Source organism: Molossus molossus, unplaced genomic scaffold, assembly GCF_014108415.1.
Source record: "Molossus molossus isolate mMolMol1 unplaced genomic scaffold, mMolMol1.p scaffold_m16_p_17, whole genome shotgun sequence".
Classification (NCBI taxonomy): Eukaryota; Metazoa; Chordata; class Mammalia; order Chiroptera; family Molossidae; genus Molossus; species Molossus molossus.
In genome coordinates, this window is record NW_023425352.1 from 17,491,277 (window position 1) to 17,515,383 (window position 24,107).

The following is a 24,107-nucleotide window of genomic DNA, read 5'->3' on the forward strand; positions in this document are numbered from 1 at the left end:
TTCAATATTTTACCATTAAAGTACGTTGTTTGTAGGTGCTTTGTGAGACTGAGGAAGTTTATTTTTATTCCACGTTTGCTAAGATTTTTTTTTTTTGTCATGAATGTGTGTTGACACAGGCAGCTATGGGAGCTGGTACTATTTTAAAATAGCATTTTTTCTGTTAATGTGAGAAACTATATTTGTCTACTTACAAATATTAACTCAAGTTTGCATTTTTGTGTAAATTTCCTTGTTTCAATGTTCATTTGATTTGCTAGTATATTATTAAGGATTCTGCATTTAAATTCATGATAAATATAGGCTTTGTAATTTTATTTTTTGTAATGTTCTTGTCTTGTTTTGATATCAGAGTTATTCAATTATTCTGGTCCCATAAAATGAGTTGGAAATGCTTCCTCCTTTATTATTTTCTAAGATAGTTTATGTAGAATTGGTATTATTTTGTCTCTAAATATATAATATAAAAATCTGGGCTGGGAATTATAATTGGGGGAAGCTTTTTGAATGTAAACTCGGTTTCTTTAATAAGTATTAACCTCTTCAGATTGTATATTTTGTGTGTCAGTTTTGAAATGAAAGCTTAGAGTGTATAAACTTTACAGTTAACAAAGCACAATTCAATTTTAAGATGAACAACATTTGAAATGTTGTAGAGTTTTAAGATGTATTTACCTAGAGAGGCTTTATTGTGTCAGATAGAGGTAAACACAGATAACGCCAACTTTTCCAAGGGGAAAGGAAATACAGGCAGACCTCATTGGATTGTGTTTCACATCATTACTCTTCACAGATGTTGCATGTTTTACAATTGAAGGTAAGATCTTCCACCAGCCAAAAGACTATAATTCACTTTATTATGACACTTGGTTTATTGCAGTGGTCTGGAACTGAACCTGTGATATCTTTGAGGTATGCCTGTATTTAAAATGTAAAACTCCCCAGGGTTCCCACAGGTAATCACTCACTCAGGTGCTGCCTACTGCACACTGACCACGATGTGGATGTCAAGAAGCACGCAAGCTGCCTGTGGAGGCTTTGGCTGAGTGTGACACTGCACACCCAGCTAATGGGCAAGTGAGCACATCCATGTGGTTGAGACCCTGTCCAGTGTCAGTACAGTTGAACAGTGGTGGAAAGAAAACTGATGTATCTGATGCACTTTTAATGATGAAATCACTGTAATTCTACTTATGACTATTCACCTTCTTTAACATGAACTCATTCTCCAACTAGTAAGAACTCATCTAACAAGAACACTTAAATATTTTAAGTTTATTGACACTTAAAAAATATCAAGTGTAATATGAACATGATCCTTGGAATATTTTGGAGAATACAGAAAAGGCAACAAAGAAACCTCAGAATCCCATTTTCAGAATTAATCCCAGCATATTTACTTAATAAAAGTATGTGTTTATAACAATAGGTAACTAAGCACAATTTAATAGGTAATAACTTGTCAGTGTACCTTGTGTTCATTCTTTCATTATTCCAAAAATATTAGTTGTGTTTTTTTTATATGTTAGAAGGATGGATATTTCCAGCTTTTAAAAAGCATACTACAAATATTGACTATGTATATTTCTGGAATACAAGATAAAGAAGACAACTTTCCACAGGGTAGGCTGAAGAATGGTCATAGAAAAGGGAGAGAAAGAAAGAGAGAACATTCTTTGAACTAATGAGGGAATAATAGAAAGTTTATTTTCACAAGCAGCTTTTGAGCTTTGAGAATTTCCCAGACATGCACCATATGTGATCTAAGTCTTATCATTATGAAATTGTCAACAAATCAAGAATGTGGAATATTTTTTAGGACACTGACCTGTAGTCATCAAAGGAGTCAATATTATGAGAAATATAGGGTGGTGGTGGGTCTACTCTAGATTTTGAAGACTAAAAGAACATCACAGTCATATTAAATGTGTGTATTTTTATAAGAAATGATAAGTATGCACTTTTAGTTAATTGGAGATGGAAAGTGGTTGGAATGTTACAGGGTATAGTTGAATTAATGTTGTTTTTTTAATAGATGGTGGTAGACTTGTGGTTTTGAATGGGAATATCCTTGATGTTGAGGCATGAATTCTTCACTATTTTAAAAAATTTATCTTTATTGTTGAAAGTATTACAGATGCCTCTCCTTTTCCCCCCATTTACACTTTCCTCCCTACTCTTTGCCCAACCCTACCCCCGGTCTTCACCTCACTGTTGTCTGTGTACATTGGTTGTGCATATATGCATATAAGTTCTTTGGTTTATCTCTTTCTGACCTCAATCACCCATCCCTCTAAGGTTTGTCAGTCTGTTCCCTACTTTCATGTCTCTGTATCTATTTTGTTCATCAGTTTAATTTGTTCATTAGATTCCACATATAAGGGATATCATGTCTACAGGACATTGAAAATAGAAATAGAGGAAGATATAAAAATGAAAGAATATACCCTGTTCATGGATTGGAATAAACAACATTATTAAAATGTCCATACTACCCAAAGCAATCTATAGATTCAATGCAATCCCTATTAAAATACCAAAGGCATATTGCACAGAACTAGAACAAATACTGCAAAAGTTTATAGGGAACCTAAAAAGACCCCAAATAGCCACAGTAATCTTAAAAAAGAAGAACAAAGTTGGAGGGATCACAATACCTATATCAGGTTATACTACAAAACCATTGTAATCAAAACAGCCTAGTACTGGCACAAAAACTGGCATATAGATCAATGAAACAAAACAAAGAACCCAGGAATCAACCCAAGACATTATGCTCAATTAATATTTGACAAAGTGTTCTTCAGTATTATTTTTTGAGACGCACATTTGAAAATGTTGCAATGGATGTATCTTACCTTCAAATGGTTTTGGTATATGTAGCATGTGTAGGGAGACAAATGGAGCAGTTAGTGAATATAGGGGTGTTTATTGTAATTATTTTCTAACTGGTTTTATTGGCCTGAAAATGTTTGGAATACATATATGCATACATGCATACATACCTAGGATACTAGCAGTTCCTATTTCATAGGCATGTGATGAGCACTAAATGTTCTGGTCCATGTAAAGAGCTTACCACTACATTTGATAACTTATTACTATTTGATACATGTTAGTTAATAATAAGTAACAGAGAACCTTGGTAAGAAAATACTGAGACTAAATTTTCTAATGGATGATGATGATGATGATAATGAATTATTATTATTATTTAGTCTAATACTTCATGTAATGCCTAAATCTTTCCAAAGCAATCCTGCCATATGATTTTTCCACTTATGGTTGAATGTCTCAAATAAGAGTATCATTTTTATTTTTAATTGTTACCCTTGAACAAACCAATTCTTTTTAAAAAATGTTTTTATTGATATTTTAGAGAGAGAGAAGAAGGGAGAAAGAGAGATAGAAACAGGGATGTGAGAGAGAAATATCAATCGGCTCCTGCATGCCCCTACTGGGAATCAAGCCCACAACGGAGGCATGTGCCCCGACTAGGAACGAACCTGGACCTCTCAGTCCATGGGATAACGTTCAATTCACTGAGCCACACTGGTCGGGCACAAACCCATTCTTTATGCCATTTTAAATCCCTTGTCTTTTCTGAGGTTTATCAAGAGCATTCTTCTCAATTTAGATTATCTTTTCCTCTGAATCTCTGCAACCTGATTTATATTACTGATCTGGGCATTTAGATGACTACCTCTTGTTGCCCCTGCCTTGAACTACACTAAAATACTAACAGCATTCAGAATAGTACCCATTTGTAGAATAAAGCCAAATACAGTGTTAGAGCACAAAGAAAAAATTTAGGTTAAGAAAAGAGGAATAATATATACCATGGCAGGAATAATCCTTTAAGATTGTGCCCAATTGTGAAAATAAAGTTATCCTAAAATCTCTAAAATTTAAAGTGAGAAAAATCATGTGCCTTAAAGTTCCCTCTGATTGCACTATACAACTCAGAGTACAAAGAAGAACTGGATTTGTCTGTGCACTTTAAATTCTAATACCCCTTGTCTACTTTCTAAGGGCACATATATTTTCTGTAATAAAATTTGGCCCCAGAATGGGATTAATGTAGATGAGATTCCCTCAAACACAATACCAACCATGATCCCTTCAATTAAGCTTTCTACTTTCATGGGATTTGCAAGGAAAGAAACTTAATTTTTCCTGAAGACAAATGTATTAATATTTAATAAAAACACAGGAGACAGTGTTAGTAAAAAAAAAAAAAAAGAAGAAGAAGAAGAAGAAAAAATATACCTAAAGCCTTTCTGTGTTTGAATAAGATGACTGAATTGAGCAGCATGATGTGGGTAAGAAGAAAATTTTCAGGCACAAAAGAATGTTTGGTTATTTAGCTAAAATGGTGAATGGATTTATGTTAGGGAAATAGATCACAGATTTATTCTGTAAAAGATTGTCCTTTCAGATACTGGTTAATATAAACATGAATAACAATGCTCTAGAAAACTAGCAACTGTGTTTAGTATGAGTTGCCCAACATAAGATAAATAAAGGTTTTAGACTATATAGTGGACATTTAATTCATTTTCTACCTCTATTCCTTGCATTTTGACTTCTCCAATATTCTATATGGTTTGCTTTTGGGTAGTTTCAAGTTGGGACTGGCTATCCAGATTATTCTAAACCTTTGCCATAGTACTAAATTCAGACATTGGCATGCAAGACAAGTTAGTCCATCAAGGTTTATCTCTGAGACTTGCATTAATTGGGTAGTTGTATTAATCAGGGCAGCATAGAACATGCTGCAGCAATAAATTAATCCTGGATTGTCAATAGCTTAACAAAATGAAGATATATTTATAGGTCAAGTAAAATCCGAATTGGGTTGGGCCACACTCTTGCTTGTGAATTCACCACATAAAACATGTGGTCTTTGAGATCACTATACCAAAGTGGGAAAGGGTTAGAAGACAGAAAAAATATTTCTAAAAGCTGCCTTTATCAAATTAGACCATTTCTTCCCACAACTCATTGGCTAGAGCTCAGTCACATGACTCCAACAACATGAAAATGAAGCTAGACAATGTCTTTCTGTGTGCCTAGAGGGAAGAATTGAAGTGGTGAAAATATCTTTATTTTAATGCTTTTTCTCTAGAGGTTAATAGTCCCATAAAATATGGGCCTTGAGTAACAGGTGTCCATATATCTCTATCTATCTATCTATCTATCTATCTATCTATCTATCTATCTATATCTGTCTATCTATCTATCTATCTATCTATCTATCTATATCTGTCTATCTATCTATCTATCTATCTATCTATCTATCTATCTATCTAGATATATTTTACTCAAGATGATAAAAACAAAACAAAACAAAAAAACCTTCTTAAGAATGATAGCAGACAGAGAGGCATTGCCCTGTATTATATCATTTGAACCTTGCATATGACTTCATAAGTGCTCCCTTCATTTTTTCTAAGTAGAGCTTAATCTGGATTTCTCCTTCTTACAACCAATAGTCATCACTAATTTAGGGCATTTAGACTACCTAGCCCAATGCTTCCTAAAATTAGTTTATTAATTGGTCAGTCAATCAATACATTCACAGGAAAGAATTTATTAATTAAAAATAACATCCTTAACATTATAGTACACTCAGTAAATTTCTACTCCTCTGTCAAAATTTGTTCTAGTGTCACTTGCTCAATGAAGTATCTTCAACTCATTTTGTACACAGCTCTATCAATTCACCTAACTCATGGGCAGCATGGTATGGGAGATAAAAGTATAGGCACTGAAGTTAGACCCCATAGATGTAAATGCTGGTCCTTCCAATTATTCATTAGCTTTGCAGCATTAGCATTGTGTTTAATCTCTCTGCGCCTTAGTTTCTCCAAATGTAAACTGGAGATGGTATAAAGTTATTTTCAGGAACAAAAAGTTAATATATAGAAAGATGTACAAGAGTGGCACATTCAGCCAAGTATCAATAAACATTACATATTTTATTGCTGTCATTATGTTGTTGGTTGAAGTTATGCTCCTCCATGAGATCACAAGAAAAGCATTTTACAAATTCATTCACAGGTGATTACAGTGTGGCAAGATGACTTATAGTCAAACCTCAGTTTTAGAATGTCTCCCATCTTTAACAATTTGGTTCTCAACTGAGTTTTTAATGAAAAAAATGTTTCAGTTGTTGAACAGAACTTGACCTGACTTCCATACCACTACCTGTATGATCAGTCATGAGTCTCTTGGGTGAAAAACAAAGGAGAAAATGTGTGAGTATGAGTCAGTTTACCACTAAACCTCACATTAACATCTCAGGGAATTGTGCTGTGCATATTTTTGTGGTGTTTTATTTTTGTTGTTGCTTATAATTATTAAATGCATACAATAAGTCACCGTGAGTCCCAAGAAGGTTAGTGAGAGCAGCAAAGTAAAAAGGGAAGTTGTGATAACAACAACAGAGCTTTAAAAAGTATGAGAGAAGTGTTCACATGTCTGATCTAGCTTCTGAGTGTGGCATGGCGCAATGGATGACTAGCACAATTTTAAACCCTAAAGAGGCCATTAAGAGTGCTGATGTTGCTAAGGGCGTCAAAGTGCTCTGAACAATGATCTCAGGCAATTGAAGAGGTAGAAAAACTGTTGTGGATTTGGATAAATGAAGAGCACTTAACCGGTGATAGCATTTCAGAGGCAATGATATGTGAAAAGGTGAAGATGCTGCCTGCTGACCTCCTGAAAAACACCCCTGGGATGATTGCTGAAAGTGATTCATTTAAGACTACCAGGGGTAGTTCAATAAATTTAAGAGAAGTGGCATTCATGGTGAAGTGAGGCATGGGGAGGCTGCCAGTTCTAACAAAGTAGCTGCTGATAATTTTGTGATAGGATTTGGAGAATATGTAGAGGCTGAGGGATTTGTTCCCCCAACAAGTGTTCAGTTGTGATGAGACATACCTCTCCTGGAAGAAAATGACAAAGACGACCTACATCACACAGGAGGAGAAGTCATTGCCAGGACACAAGCCATGAAGGACAGGCTGACCTTGTTGTGTGGAAATGTGAGTGGGGACTTTACATTGAAGCCTCTACTTGCCTGCCATTCTGAAAACCCGTGAGTTTTCAAGAAAAATAATGTCATGGAAAACATCATTTGAATGTGATGTGGAGGGTTAATAGCAAAACTTGGGTAACCCAGTAATTTTGTATTGAGTGCATTCATGAAGTGTTTTTCCCAAGTGTGAAAAAATAACGGGAAAAATAATGACCACTCAGGGCACTTGTAATGGACAATACTCCTGCCCACTCTTCAGCCTTGGAGGCCAAATTGGCGGAGGAGTACAGCTTTATCACTGTTAGGTTCTTCCCACCTAACACAGCTCCTCTCGTCCAGTTCATGGACTAGCAGGTCTTTTCTAATTTTAAAATACTCTACACAAAGGCACTGTTTCAGAGGTGTTTTGAGGTGACCTCTGAAATGAATTTAACCTTCAGGGAGTTCTGGAAGGAACTTTTTATTTTTATTTATTTATTTATTTATTTATTTATTTATTTATTTATTTTTAATTTTTTTATCCTTACCCAAGGACATTTTTTTTTTATTTTTTGTTCAGATAGAGTGGAAGGGAGAGAGAGGAAGGGAGAGAGAGAAACATCAACATGAAAGGGACACATCGAGTGGCTGCCACCCACACAACCAAGGGCCAGGGACAAACTGCAACCAAGGTACGCGCCCTTAGTGGGAACCAAACCCGGTCTCTCTGAACCACAGGCTGATGCTCCAACTGCTGAGCCAAACCAGCCAGGGCTTATTTTATTTTATTATTTTATTTTACTTTATTTTTTGGTACTTGCCCCTAGCAGGAACCAAACCCGGGACTCTTTGGTCCACAGGCCAATGCTCCAACCACTGAGCCAAACTGGCCAGGGCTGGAAGGAACATTTTAATATCCACACTTGCTTGAGGCTCCCAGATAAAGCAGGGTCGGGGAAAAGAGTCTTCCAGGACCATGCTATCAGACTGGAAGGAATTGTGGGCTGAGTATGCTGCTGATATGGACTTTGAGGGCATTGAGGATGAGCCTGAGTCTCTTGTGAAGGATACTGTGTCTCTGGACAAGTCCATGGCTTGGAGGTGGATGATGACGATGTGAAGGGGTTGGTAGAGGACCACAACACCGAGCTGACCACCAAGGAACTCCAAGACCTTCAGAGGGAGCAGCAGACAGCAGCTGAGGAGCTCTCTTCAGAGGAGGAGGGAAAGGAGGATGTTCCTGTTTCACTAGACAAGGAAATGCTTGGGAAACAGGGAGAAATGCAAAGCTTTATTGAGAACAATCATCCTGAGAAAGAAGTAGCAACCCATGTGATAAACGTGTTCAACGACAATGCAGTGTTTCCCTTCAGGTAAGTGTTAAATGCAGGCAAAAGCAAACATCATTGGATGGGTTTTAAGAGAGAAAGAGGCCCAGTGAGACTGAAGCAAGTTCTAGTGGAGCAAAGGGACGAAAGAGAGAAAGAGCCCCAGAAACTCCAGTGTGTGTTCACAAATTTCTTTTTTATAGTACATTTCATTTACATCTCACATCCTTTTTGTTTTTAAAGTGTTTATTTATAGATTGAGCAGTACATTAAACATGTACTATATATAAGAAAAGTAAAAATGGTATCATTTGAGGGGCCGGAACAAATTAATTCAATTTACGTTATTTCTAATTAGAAAAAAATGATTTGATTTTCGAACAAATCACTTCTCCAACCGACTTCCGCAAAGAATTAAGTTCGAGAACCAATGGTACACTGCATTTGTGATGCAAAATCAAAGGAGTTCCTCTCCTGGGTTCCCAATGCCCCATCTGTCTGTCCTGCCATGGAAAAAGTCCAACCTTGTCTTCATCAAGGCCAAGATAAAGGCCAGTGACCAGAGTTTCTGTTTCATATTAAAGCTTAGTTCTTTGGAGCCCACACGGGTCCACAGGTCCCAGTTGCTACTAGACCAGCATGGGGGTGTGCTGCTGGTGAGGGAGCATGCAGTGAATGGGAGAGTGAGAAAGACTGAGAGCTCTTTGTCCACTCTGGGTTTTAACCAGGAGCTTTTTCAAAACAACCAATTAACTTCCCAAGCTTTCAGGAGCTTCTGATGGGTCCACTCCCTAGCCAATGATCCCTTTCCCAGGCTAGACTGATAGGCCTCTATGATCAAGCTCTTCCTCTGTGCCATTTGGACCTCTATTACAGATCTGTCAACCTCCCCTTTGTTCTATCCCTTCCCCCAGTGATCTAGGGCAAACAGACTTTTGGGGTGGGGGTTGGGGGTGAAGCTGTAGCTTCCTGGTAAAGAAAACAGGCTTATTCTGCCCAGTTTTTTTATATTCAATAATATCTGATTTCCTTTGCTTCCTTGCCTTTATTAATAACTTGCGAACTACAGTAACATTTACTATTTTATTTGTATTAGACAGTGAACTGCTCAAGAACAAAGATAATGGTTGTTAACTGAATTTTTCTACAGTGTTCAGAATGTGCTTAGTACCTAGTGAGTACTCCTTAAATTTTAGTTGAAAGAACTGCACTAGTAGTAACTATATTCGTAGTAATAATTACAATGACAGCCAGCATTTTTCAGCACCTGCTACGTATCAAGCACAGTTCTAAGTTCTGTGAAGCTCCACTGAAGAACATGCATGTGCCCTGCACGATGAGAAAAAGTTGGAGTGGTGGAAAAAAGAGGAAGGCATTCCAGGTGAGGTGATTGGAACAAGTAAAGGTGTAGAAGAAGACTTACCAGGAAAGTTTCCTGTTAGATACACAAGAGCGGTGAAGAACTCAGACTCAGCGCAAACAAGCCCAGCCACAAACACAGCAAGCACATGGTCATCATGAGCATGTAGCAATTGATACATGCACCTTCTTTCCAAAGAACCCTTTTGACATAGACCCAAATACATTGCTGGTTGCAGGTTGAGATTGACTCTACTGCACCTGCCTGTCAGATAAATAGATTCTTTATATCTGAATCCACTTTTTTTTTTTTTTCCAAATTACTGTGTTCCACAAAAGATGGTCCATTGATCTGGTTTAGGATGATGTTCTGAGCAACACTTTCTGATCATTTCAACCTGTTGCACCAATTCTGAACACTGATTCTTTCCCCACGGTTTAGTCTTACCTCCTCACCCAGACTATACTGTAGCTTTAAAAAGAGACTTGAGCCCTGGCCAGTTTGGTTCAGCGGTTAGAGTGTCAGCCTGCGGTCCTGAGAGACCCGGGTTCGGTTACCGCTAAGGGCATGTACCTCGGTTGCAGTTTGTCCCCGGCCCTGGTCGGTTGTGTGGGTGGCAGCCACTCGATGTGTTCCTTTCACATCGATGTTTTTCTCTCTCTCTCTCTGTTCCTCTGTCTCCCTCCCACTCTACCTGAACAAAAAATGGAAAAATGTCCTCGGGTGAGGATAAAAAAAAATAAAATAAAAATAAATAAATAAATAAAAAGAGACTTGACTCACCCCATGGTCCCAATCACAGTACAGCAAGCACATTGGTTGTTTAAATACCATTTCTTATCTCTTGATTCACTTGACATTTTTGTAGATGCCTAGTACCACAGTTTTTTTTCACTCTGTACAGAGGCTTCTGAAAGGAAGCAACAACATAATTCCTGAATCCTATGTATATTTTTTCTTTTTTCATATTTTCTGCCAGATAGTAAAGAAACAAAAAGCTAAGTTGTGACATTTCAAGTCATGGACGTGTCTTGGTAGCTGTAATTTATTTTGTGAGACTCAGGGCACAGCTGACCATCATTAAATGATTGATATTTGTTATTTCTCCCTGTTCATACAAACATCAGTAATGCATGTGTTGTGGAATGTGTTGGACTTTGATATGTTAATCTTTTGCTCTTCTGCCATATTTAAAGGTTGGGTGCCATGTTAGCTTGTGTGGGTGTCCAAGCTTGGCTTCAAAGTCTAGTGCTTTCTCTCTTCAAGTTCTAAGGCATTTGGGGGAAGTATAACAGTTTCCTGGGAATGTATCTGCCAAATGAAAAGATTAAATAAGCCAAGAAATAGAAATAACATATCATGTAAAACCCAACTGAGGTATCTCCAAGAAGTATCTTTTTAAAACAAATTTCTAACCTATGTTAAATTTGTATCTTTGAGTAAGTGGTCATAGGGCATAAATGGATTATTCTTCTACAGGAGGAAATAACTTACATCAACTGAGCTTCACACTTAATCTGAAACTTGTTTACTAAGAAGTTCAAAATAGGTTCATTCACAGTATTCTATTCTTCAAAGAATCATATCTTTAGGCTTTTGAAGTTAAAAGAATCAAAATCTATATTTCTTCTGCTGAATCAGTGAGATCTGGCCGAAGACCTCTGAATTGAATTTGGGGTTCTGTTGTTAAAAATGCATGATGCCTCCTAGGGTATGTACTCCCATGTTTATAGCAGCACTATTTACAATAGCTAAGATCTGGAAACAGCCCAAGTGTCCATCAGTAGACAAATGGATAAAAAAGCAGTGGTACATACACACAATGGAGTGCTATGCGGCTGTAAGAAAGAAAGATCTCTTATCCTTTGAGACGACATGGAGGGACCTGGAAAGTGTCATCCTAAGCGAAACAAGCCAAAGAGAGAAAGACAAGTATCATAGGATCTCACTTATTTGTGGGAATATAATGAACATAACAGTCTGAGGAATAGGGTAGACCCAGAGACGTGGAAGTAGGGTACAGACTGACAACCCACAGGAGAGGGAGTGGAGGAGAGAGGGAAGAGATAAACCACAGAACTTATATGCTTGGACGCATAACCGATGGACATGGACAACAAAGCTGGGGCCATGGTGGGGGGGATGGGGAGGAGGGTGTCAATGGGGTGAAAAAGGAGAAACATCTGTAACAAAAATAAAATAAAATAAATCAATATTTTAAAAAATTACAATGTTAAAAAAAAAAGTATGATGCCGACTGGAGGTGTATTTTATCTTCACTAATACAGGAAAAAACATTTCCAAGGAGGGGATAACCAATGGGCTAAATGAGGCAGCTTTGTTGTTCTGCGAAACAAGATTTGACTACTAGCCTAATTAAGTGGGGCTAATGAGAAGCCCATGAATGCAGGGCCTCTTTGGGAGCCAGGAAACGTCGTGGTACTTTGTCTTCATTGCCTCAGGATTCAGGGCTGTGGAATTAAACTAATGGAAAAGAGCAGGATTAGAATGAAGACTTTTCTGACAAAAAAAGGAAACAAGGTAGGAGGTTGCTAAAACTGGACTCTCCTCTCCTCTCCTCCCCTCCCCTTTCCTCCTCTTCCCACCCCTCCTCTCTCTCCCTCTCTCTCTTAATTTCCATCCGGTATGGTATCCTTTAGCCTTCAACTTATGACCAACTTTGGTACAAAAGATTTGTGAACAGAATAGAATAGCAGGGTTAGTTTCCTTCACTCAATACATGCAGAAGTAATACATCTTCACCACCTAGTCAGGAAAAAACATGTCAAGGATGCTTTCCTGAGGCAACATGTTCTCCAATTTTTGTAAATGAATAATAAATAATTCAAGAGTTCAACGATCAGGATCAGTGATGAGGATGCTGATCAACTGATCAATCCGTCAATAGACACGTAATGATGCTCCTGCTGACCATTATGGTAATCAGCATGGTAGTGATAAGGAAGTAATTATTAACACGCACATTTTATGTTCTCTCGCTCAGGCTCTGTTTTATAATGTCATTTAATTTGTGTAATCTTCACAATAATACTTTAAAATAAATACTGTTATTATCCCATATTCTAAAGAAAAGAAATTAATTCAAAGAAAGGTTAAATAATTTGTCTTGATCCGCAGAGTAGGTAAATATCAAGGAAAACATAGTAGTGATAAAATAAAATTAAAAAATTAGCTCTAAATTGCAACAGCTGATTCTTTGGGGAAGAAAATAGCATCAACAAGCCTGGTGAATTTCTGTAGATTTTTTTCCCCCAAAGTAGCACAGATCTTCTCAGGGAATTTTCTGTAGAAGAGAGACCATTTTAAACCCATGTCGAACAGAAGAATGGAGTTCCCAGGCATCCCAGTGCCTAAGGCTAATTCTCTTTTCTTAGTGTTATTTACCATTGACTATAGAATGTAATTTGCACTAATTACAAAATTACAGTTGTAGAGTTAAAGAATTCTGTTCTCTCCTTCAACTACATTAGGTATATGTTACAAAAAACTCGGACTGTAAACAATTATTTGCCAATTCCAAATAAATTGCCCAGAGGACTAGATGTGAAGACGTGGGTATACTAGGACTTTTGTGTACACTGGCAGTGGCCACACAGTGAAGTTTCCTACAACACAAGCTTGCCCAATTCCAGGTTAGATAGAGCTTAGAAAACAAAGCAAACAGGACATGCAGGATGGGGATGTGCTCGCACCCAAGCTGTGTGAGATCAAAATGCTAGCTGTGTCTCTGCAGTTGTTTACAGTCCAGGCTCACATCTAGAAGCAGCTTCTTTTGGGCCTTTCTTAGAAGGAGGAGCTGGCCAGGCTCCCAAGGTCTAACAGTCTGCTTACAGATGGCCTTAATCATATTCCCACAGGGTAGGAGGAGATGTTGGAGCTTGGACGGGGTCCCATGTCCTCACATACAACACAGTGTGCATCTAAATCCCAGTAGATACAATGAATGGCTTAGACACTGTCCAGTGACCTCATTCTATGTTTTTACCTCCTCATTAATGAGCCTGCAGTAAAGCCTGCATGCAGACATTCAGGCAAGTTCTGTTTGACTCCTTATATGTGGGGGCTGGTCCTCTGAACAGACTAACAAAAGAACACTCCTCGGGTCACTGATTCCTCCAACTGTGATTCCAAAATCGCATGCAAATGACTTGTTTCAACATTTCTCCTTTCCCGCTATTTCCTTGCTCCCGTGGATTGGCATGTTAGAGGTTAGGCTTTCTCTCACAGGTATAAATGTAACATGTCGACATTCATATAGATTACATGTTAATATGGGATCTGGGAAGAATGGTGCTGGCCAATAAATCTGAGGAGAAGCGTTACATTTCTCTCTGTGTACCAGCGTTGGCAATTAGGTTTGGTTGAAAAATGAGTTGTTCTCCCTGGCACTAGAAGCAGCAGACCTTAAGTATTCATATATCACTCAATAGCTAATAACAGACATTGTATATATCATTAAATAATCATAACAATTATTCTTGCTCAATAGGACTAGAGTACCTTGTGTGCTGCAGCTGAGTAAATCACGCTTGATGGTTTTCTGTTTTACTCTAAAAAGCAAAGACTGTAAATAACATAAGCTGTTAGCTGTCACACATCTCACATCATTAGTAGAAAGAATATTTATAGGACCCTAAGCAAACCTAATGTTATAGGAAAAAAGGATGAAAGGAAGACAGCAAAGGCATAGCTAAAAAGATTAGTAGGAGAAATAGCTAGTAATACAGGAGATGCAATGTAATTATGTAATGCAATCCACCTGATTGTGTACAGGTATCCTTCCAGTCAACTAATAAGTTGATGCCTAGAAGTTGACTTATACTTGATTAGATATTTGGGTGGGAAAATATGTCCTGAGTTCTATTGTTATCAGGACAAGAACAAAATATTTAGTTAGGGTCCAGCCTGTGGGGGTCAGTGGTTGAGCATCGACCCATGCACCAAAAGGTTGCTGGTTCAATTCCTGGTAGGGCACATGCCCAGGTTGTGGGCCAAATCCCCCATGGGGGGCATGCAGGAGGCGGCCAATGGATGTTCTCTCTCATCAGTGTTTCTATCTTTCTCCTTCTCCCTTCCTCTCTCTAAAATCAATAAAGAAAACAAATAGAGCAGGATGAGGAGAAAGGTGTTTGGGGGTGGGGTGGGGGGAAGAAGAAACATCTGTAACAACAATAAAATAATTAAGTTAAAAATAAATAAAATGAAAGTAAAATATAAATACAAATAAAATAGTTAACAGTTCTGTGAAATTGTATTTAGATACGACTTCTAATTTTTAAATGTTTTTTTTTTGCTATTCATATTACATATCATGCATCTTCAAATATGTCTTGTACTTTGAAATGATTTTCTAAACTAAGGAAATCATGCCTGTGTGCTAGGCAACATAGAGGAGTAGGACCAAAGGGGCGGCTCAGTACTTTTAAGAAACTTTCCTGGAAATTGTATGCAACAACTTCTACGTACCTTCATTGTTCAATAGGCTAACATAAAGGAGACTGGAAATATAGTAGCAAAATGGACACATTACAACATTTATTAAGATTAGTATTATGATTTTCTCTCCTAATAATGGCTTAATGATGACCAATGTGCCCTCTGATACCAACTAAAAATATTGGAAGAAAATCATAGATGATAGATAGATAGATAGATAGATAGATAGATAGATAGATAGATGGATGATAGATAGATCATCTGCATGCATTGAGAGCTGATAAGACCCTGAGAAGTAATGGAGACAAGACATATAAGAGGAGAAAACCCAGTGATATTAGCCAGGGATTTGAGGCTGCTGAATTCCAGTTCCTAAATCAGTGGCTGAGAAGCTGGATAAAACTTCTGATATATTTATGGAGTTGTTGACACATCAAAAGAAAAGCCTGATAAATACCTAAGATTTTTGGTTGATCAAGATAAAAGAAAGGTAAAGATGAAATCAATCAGTCCCTGCATCAAATAAAACCCATCTCTAAGTAACTTTACTCCTTAGTTAGATTAAGATTATTTGGGATTTCTAGTGCCGCTGGTTTACCTGCATGTCAGAAGTAGAAGTAAATCCTTCTGGAAGAAAATAGTTCTATGTGGTGCTTATATTATATCTATAGTTACATACTTAGCATCTGGATAGCAATAAATGTACCTACGCACAAGAGAAGAGACTCCCCCCTCCCCAGAAAAAACAAAACAGATAGAAGGAAAATCCACAGGGACTCCACATAATGGAGTCATTATATTCATAATTAAAAAAGAAACTTGATCTTAATGTGTTTATGGAATTAAACAAGACACTGAAGATTTCAATAGAAAAGCAAAAACTATAAATAAAAACAAATATAAATCACATAAGTAAAAATACAACTACTGAAACCAAAATCAATAGATTTACCAAGAGAGATAGACAAAAAGGGGATTATTGAACTAGAAGACAGAAAAAGAAGAGAATATCCAAATATGGACAAAATGATAGATATTGTGAAGAGTATTTGATCCATAGGAATATTACAAAGATCTAGCATCCTATAATTGAAATCCAATGGTGGGGGAGATAACAGGGCAATTGTAAGGATACTGGTATATTGGTGAGAAGGAAGAAGGTATGTATTTAAATACAAAAGGGAGGAAATAAGTGGATAAAATTAAACTCCCTCACTCACAGCATTTAACCAATGTCCTTCCCTGTGGGTCATTCAGAGTCAAGTTTTCTCCCTTGGCTCAAACTCCCTAGGTGGGGTTCAGAACCAATGCCATCCTCATGTGACTACAAGGAGATTATCATACCCTCGATAACTGCCTTTTGCTTCCTTGCCTGACCATGGGAGTGAACCCATTCCTGGTTCAACAGAGACACTGATAACTAAGCCCCCCCCCCCCCATCTGTGATGATGGGAGGAGACCTGTGAGCTATCCACTTAGGTGCTCGCTGGACCCTCTACTATGCAGAAGAGAAATCTTTCTTCCACTTAGAGTGGTAAACCGAATTATCTCACCAATGTTTGTGAGGCCCTGGGATGCTTCTCTGATAGGTCCAGTCTCCACTAGACGTCATAGAGTCAAGGGTTGAAAAGTGAGAGTCTCCTCCAATAGGGTGAGTGGTGGGGAGTCTGATATCTCATTGAACACCAGACGCTGCTTCAGTGCCTGTGGCCTGCCTCACAGATCACTCCTCATCTGTTGGTCATTGTAGACCCTATTTTATCTACTGACAATACCTCTATTACAGTATTTCTGGTGCCTTTCACCTTTTATCGCAGCAAATTAATTGTAGCACCTTATTCACACACAAATGTATGTGATAAAACATCAGTGGGACTATCTACAAGGCACATACAACCTTCACCTTCTTACGCCTTTATCTTTACTTGTAACATTGGAATAATAATGGCTACTTTCAGGGTTGTTGTAAGGATTATGTGAGTCAATATGCTCAGGTACCTAGAACAGTGCCTAGTAGGTGTAAGTCGTACAATAACTAGAAGCTAATGATACTACAGTTATTTAAAATGGACATCTAAATTCAGGCTTGTTAGTAGAATAACAACATTAAGGAGGTGCTCTACAACTATTGGACAGGCACCACCCCGTCCACTATTACCAAAGTGCTATTTCCAGGATGGCAGGCTGCTGTTCTGAGCTAGAATGTCTAGTCTGTCTCTCAGGCCACCAGGTAGCACCAACTGGTACACTGGTGGAGAGAGAGTCTGCTTCTTATTCCCCATCACCTCACCCTTCTGTAACTCAGGATTACAGCTAAATGGGGGCAATTTTTTTGTTTGTTTCTTTTAATTCATCTTTATTGTTGAAAGTATTACAGATATCCCCATTTTCCCCCATCGGCCCCCCTTTACCCCACTCCTGCCCCACCCCAAGCCTTCACCACACTATTGTCTGTGCCAATGGGTTATACAATTCTTTTTTTGATTTGCAATTTCAAGGGTGTGATAGCTCCCCAACAAAATCCCAAAGGTGTATTTCTTTTTCAAACATACTTCCTAGCAGAATATGCTACTATCTTTGCCCCAGAATGCTGTAAATATAAAAGGAATAAACAAAACAAAGAAAACATCCAGGGGCGGTAGTCTGAGTGTATGAGATGTACCCTCAGGAAGAATTCATTCTGTCTTAAAGCAGAACTCTCTGCTCCTTTCCCTTCTCTGGGACCCAGTGGAAAATGTGCAAGAGTTCAGGAGTAATTAAGAATAATGGCAGTGAAAACCTTAGGACAAATGATAAATCTTAGTTTGTTTATGACGTAGAGATGTTATTAATGCTTACTCAGAAGACTACTTCTGAGTTGTAACTAAAGTGGGCTAGAGTAATTCTTTAGCTTCAGGAAGTATGCAGGTATGACCCAGCTAGGGACAAGCCCTAAAACTGTTTTACAACCTATGACACAGGCAGCTATGGGAGTATGTGGGCTAGTTCTTGAGGGCAGTCTTCTCGGCCTTCTTGAGAAGCCTACAGTTCATCTGGGGAATGAAATAAAAACTGTGAAGATAGCAGTACATGAAAGCATCTTCCTGGGACAACCTGAATAGATGAAGAAGGAAGGAGGGAAGAAAGAAGAGAGGCTTAAAAGCATTTTTAAAAATTATTGGGACATTTTGATTTTTGCTATTTTTTTCATTATTTCTGGGGCTTTTCAGTGAACAAATCTGTGCATTAACAGGAGAGCATTGACTTTAGGTAAAGTAGGGCACACAATATGTATTTTTAGAGATTTAATATAGTCCTCAACCCTTTCCTCTGCCTCTTCCATCATACACCCGTTTTCCCCTGCAATGAAATGTAATGAGTACTCTCAGTAGCATCTTGTTTAAATATTTTTTATTTCTTACGTTGCTTTTTTGTTCATGCTGGCTCCATGGAATTTCATATCGAGTGGGAATCACTAAATTTTTATCACCGAGGCCTTCTCGGTTCCAAGAATAACAAACCGTGGCATATAATTTTTACCGAAAGGAAAGAGGATTCTAGCAGGGTTTTGAAATTGAGAATCCCCTCTAAGCAGGCTGTCTCGGGAAGGTGGTCGGTCACCAGTCACAACCGGCGGCTGTTGCAACTTTGTGTTTTCAGAAACTTTCCGCTGCCTTTTTGTGATTCTCTCCCCCTCGAGCCACATTCTCCCAGAACATGATGCCGAGAACTGTAAAGACAGTAAGCAATTACTGATGGGAGTGTTGACCTAGGCTGGTGCTAGAGAAGACGATTTGGCCACTGCTTTCAAAATTATATACGAGGGATCTGACCCCGCAATTCTGAATACAGGCATTTACTCCACGGAAGCACTTCCTGTACCCTCGTGGACGGATGGAAGAGAAAAGGCACCTGTGCTTGGACAGTCAGGCATAATTATAATGATAAAATAATGGGAAAAATTAATTCACCTATAAGAAGACTAGTAAAATAAATTATAATATCTTCATAAAATGGAATATTCTACACCTGTATAAAAGAACACTGTAATTTTAAATGAAAAAAAATCAGCTATAAAGCAATGTGCACACACAAAGTAAGACACGGACATTCAAATATACATGTAGACACACACACAAACATATATCCCTTGTTTCATATTTTATCTAGGATTATTTTTTCCAGCTAAATAATTTTTTTTTATTTCTGTTCATATGACTTATTCTGATAAGGCTTCTACACATCAGAGCCAGAAACAGAAATTTCGCCATTGCTTCTTCATTTGGAATTCTTTCTCCAGCTGAGAGAGAAGACGGGAAATACAAAAGAACTGCTTACATCACAGCAAGAAAAATAGACCTGTGACCAACTAATTATATCCCAAGTTGGAATAAGTACTAAATAGAGGCAAAAGTACTTTGGGGGAAGAAAGAATAATAATGAAAGACAATGGAGGGCAGTGGTGATGAGTGTTGATTCTTATGTCTGAAGATTTAGGTCCAAAGTCCAAGTCATCCCCTATAAACTTGGTAAAGTTAATAGGCAAACAAACAAACAAACAAAATTGTTGAAGCTTCCAGTCACGGTCCTAAAATAAGAAGACGAACAGTTTACTTGAGAGGAAGGATGTGAGGAAATGTCTGATTACCTAACAGAAGCTCTATAAATCATGCAGTTATTAAAAATTCAAGAAAGGCTTCATAGACACTGTATCATTGGTGTTGGTTTAAAAAAATTAATTTGTGTTCAATGTAAGGAGACCAGAAGGCGAAATCTGCCTGGTGAAAACCCAGCAAGAACAATGGCCTGGAGTGTGGGGACAAGCATGTTGAGGGCACAGCAAAGAGCTAACAGGTACCCCCTGAAGTACGGCTCTGGAGGAAGGTGCTTTGGAGCATCATCATGAAATACTTGGAGTGCAACTCAGAGAAGGTAATACCTCATGAAATAGGCAGATGGCCTTCAGTGCAGACATGTGCTCAGCAGATTAAGCATCATTATGGATACCTGTACAGCAATACACACTTGACCATCTTACCACCCAAGGGCAGACTTGTTTGATAAGTACCTGGTATAGAAAAGAGTCATCAGTTCTGAATTCTCTGCCTATTACTCACCTCCCACTCCACTTCCAGCCCCCTTGTCAGCTGAGCAACATAATAAAAGGCTCTCTCTGGGGTCTCCTTTATAAGGGCACTAACATGTCAATGAAGTTTTAAGCAGATGATTTCAATGAACCCTGTCCTTTCGTGTGCTGTAGAGAACTATAAGGTGATGCAGGATCTCAAGGCATATAAACTCCCGCAACTTGATTGTCCTAAATCTGAAAATGGTGGTAAAGAATGTAACTCCAGCCCTGGCCAGTGTTCCTCAGTGGTTAGAGCATCAGCTCACACACCAAAGGGTCATGGGTTCAATTCCTGGTCAAGGGCACATATGTACCTGGGTTGCAGGTTTGATCCCTGGCCTGGTCGGGATGCCTGCGGGAGGTGACCAATCGATGTGTCTCTCATCTGTGTTTTTCTCTCTTTCTCTCTCTCTTCTTCTGCCTCCCTCTCTTCCACTCTCTGTAAAAATCAAAGGAAAAAATATCATCGAGTGAACTGCTCCCGATGTCTTATTAATCCATGCAAGTATTGTGACCTCTACGTCTAAACTGTGACCCCTTGCAACTAAGTTTATAGCATGAGAAGCCACTTTGTAGTTTACAGTTTAATATGCTCAGTTACTCTAATGGCACTTTTTTCTTCACCAAACACGAAGAATTTCCATGACTGAACATAAAAGTAAACTTTGTGCGTGTCTATTGCTTTTGCTTTATTTTCTGTTGTTTGACCCATATGCTGTCACCTTAACACAGACAATATGCTTCCAACCCCTTCTTAGCTGTGTTATTTTCTGCTTTTCTCTGTTTAGTCTGCAAAGACAAAACCAAGTGCAAAAGGGGCCTTCCACTCTGCTGCTCAGGCCCGCGCCACATCAAGTTAACAAATCATGCAAGCAGACATCATTTGTCAAAATTACATTTATCGGAATAAGAATTACTTCATGTCCAGAGAGTGCTGGATTGGTCTGCCAACTATTACTAAATAAGTTATCAAGTCCTGATTTGCAAGGAATGTAATACAAAAGGAACACAAATAAAATTAACCAAAGTGCTTGTATCCTGTAATAGTACTTCAGAAGAAATAGAAATACATCTCATTGACGTATCATAAATACCATCATGTTGAAGTCAGTAGTCAGTATGCACTGATATATTTCAAAATAGACATAATAATCAGTGCTTATATTTTATTACTGTTCTTGATTCAAAATAATAAATATTTTCTGATCCTCCCCATAACCCCTTCCCACGTCTTTCTCTTGCTGATGAAGAAAAAACATAATAATAATCCTCTTTGACAAAGACAAAACCTTTGTCCCCTGAGTTTCCAATTAAACTCCAAGTACTTTTATTTGATACTGAAATGCTATATTAAGTAATATTTTACTATGTATTTCTGAAAAAGATCATGGGAATATCCCTCTAACCAACCCTTGAAATTCACTAGTCTACCTGCAAATTAAAGAAAAAGATGTAGTCTTTAGGGTTTTCTATATATAATATCACCTCACACCTGTCAGAATGGCCACCATCAACAAATCATCAAACAAAAAGTGTTAGCGAGGGTGTGGAGAAAGGGGGACTCTAGTGCACTGCTGGTGGAATGCAGACTGGTGCAGCCACTGTGGAAAACAATATGGTGTTTCCACAAAAAATTAAAAATTGAACTCCATTTGACCCAGTGATCCCACTTCTAGGAATATACCCTAAGAAGCCTTGAAACACCAATCAGAAAGAATATATGTACCCCCATGTTTGTAGCAGCACTATTAACAATAGATAAGATCTGGAAACAGCCCAAATGTCCATCAGTAGACAAATGGATAAAAAAGCGGTGGTACATATACACAATGGAGTACTATGCAGCTGTAAGAAAGCAAGATCTCTTATCCTTTGAGACGACATGGAGGGACCTAGAAAGTATTATAAATGAAACAAGCCAAGCAGAGCAGAAAAAGACAAATATCACATGATCTCACTTATTTATGGAATATAATGAACATAACTGTCTGAGGAATAGGGTAGACCCAGAAACATGGAAGTAGGGTACAGACTGACAACTCTCAGAAGATGGGGTTGTGGGGAGAGGGAGGAGATAAACCACAGAACTTATATGCATGTATGCATAACCAATGGACATAGACAACAAAGCCGGGGCCGTGGGGGGTGGGGTGGGGAGGAGGGTGTCAATGGGGTAAAAAAGGAGAAACATCTGTAACAAAAATAAAATTAAAAATAAAAAAGAAATTAAACAAAATAAAATTAAATTAAAAGTAAAGAAAAAGATGTAAAGCCTTTTCAAAAATTATTACAATGCTTGCCACTGAAGAGCATGATAGTAAACCTTCCTGTTAGCAAATGTGTTCTGTTAATTTATAGCATGATGAGAGCACATCATCCTTGTAAAAACTCATTGGGAAACTTTCTTTCAGCTTCCCGTATAAGACCTGCTTCTGAATCTCTTAAATGTTGTTTCATTTTATATCTTGTGAACCTCATAACTCACTAAAACACAAAAATGCTAGGATTGATTTGGATCCTTACAGAATAGTTTGTTCTGAAATTCTGGCCAATATAGGTTGCTGATTTATAATTCTTCCTGGAATCAAAAGATATCTAGAACAAATGGATACAGTTAGAGGTCTTCGGAACCTTTGCTTCTAGGATTTTGTGTTGCTTAACAATGGAGATACTTTCTGAGAAATGTGTTTTTGTCACTGTGCAGACCTGATAGACTATACTTTTAAGCAAACCTAGGTGGTGTAGCCTATTACACACCAGGCTATATGGTATACCACTGTTGTATATGTGGTCCCTTGTTAACTAAAATGTCATTATGCCGTGCATAACTGTATCTTCATGGCCACTAAATTATACTGAATTTCATTATACATCAATGTTTTTCATATTCATTAAATTCTGATTGGAATGCAGCTCTTTATTTCTACTTTTAAATTCTCTATATATATATATATATATTCTTTATCTACTGTGAGCAAGGCACTCTGACCTTGCACAGGATACAAAGATAGTTAAAGCCACCCTTGTCTTCAATGAACTAACCTAGAGATTGAACAGTCAGTCACCAGTTACAATAAAAAATCAAGAAAAGATGTTTTTATCAAGAATTTAAATGGTGCTAACATTATGGGAATACAAAGGAGAGAAAGATCTCATATGGTTGCGAGGGAGTCAGGCAGGAAAAGATTCATGGAGAAGAAAACATTGGAGATGGTTCCTATTCGGTTTAGAAAGGTCAGTAGTTTCAGTTTATTCATGAAGTATCTCAGAAGCAGTCATTATGTCTGTGTAGGAAGTCAATGCCCCTACCCCCAGGCGCTTCTATCCTTGGATGTGTGTATCTGATGTGTGTGGTGGGTAGAAGTCACAGGTGACATTGAATGTGGGGATCCCTCATAGAACCTGGCAGGTACTAGAATTAAAATGACCAGCAATTGGTGGCTTTGGATCATTCTCCTTGATTTTGTATCCCATGAAATAGGGAATTACCAACTAAAAGACTTTGAAGTTTCTGTTATTTTATAGGGAATTTTGGGCAAGTGAAGGTGCTTGAGGTAAGAGTCTCCATCGGTCTTGTCCCCTTGAACTCTGGGGACTGGTAAGAAATAACGTCATCATGAGGGACAAAGGGACTACGCTGGGATACCCTTTATGTTTGCCCAGCTTTCTTCCAAAGCTTCCTGGAAGACTTCTAGCCTCAAATGCATTAAAATAAAATCTGTCACGTAAATTTAATTTGCTAAAAACAGTTATAAATAAATAACCAAAACCACACTCTAGTCAGTATTTTAAACTGGCATAATGATGTGATGCTGGGCTGGAAGACAGAGGGGA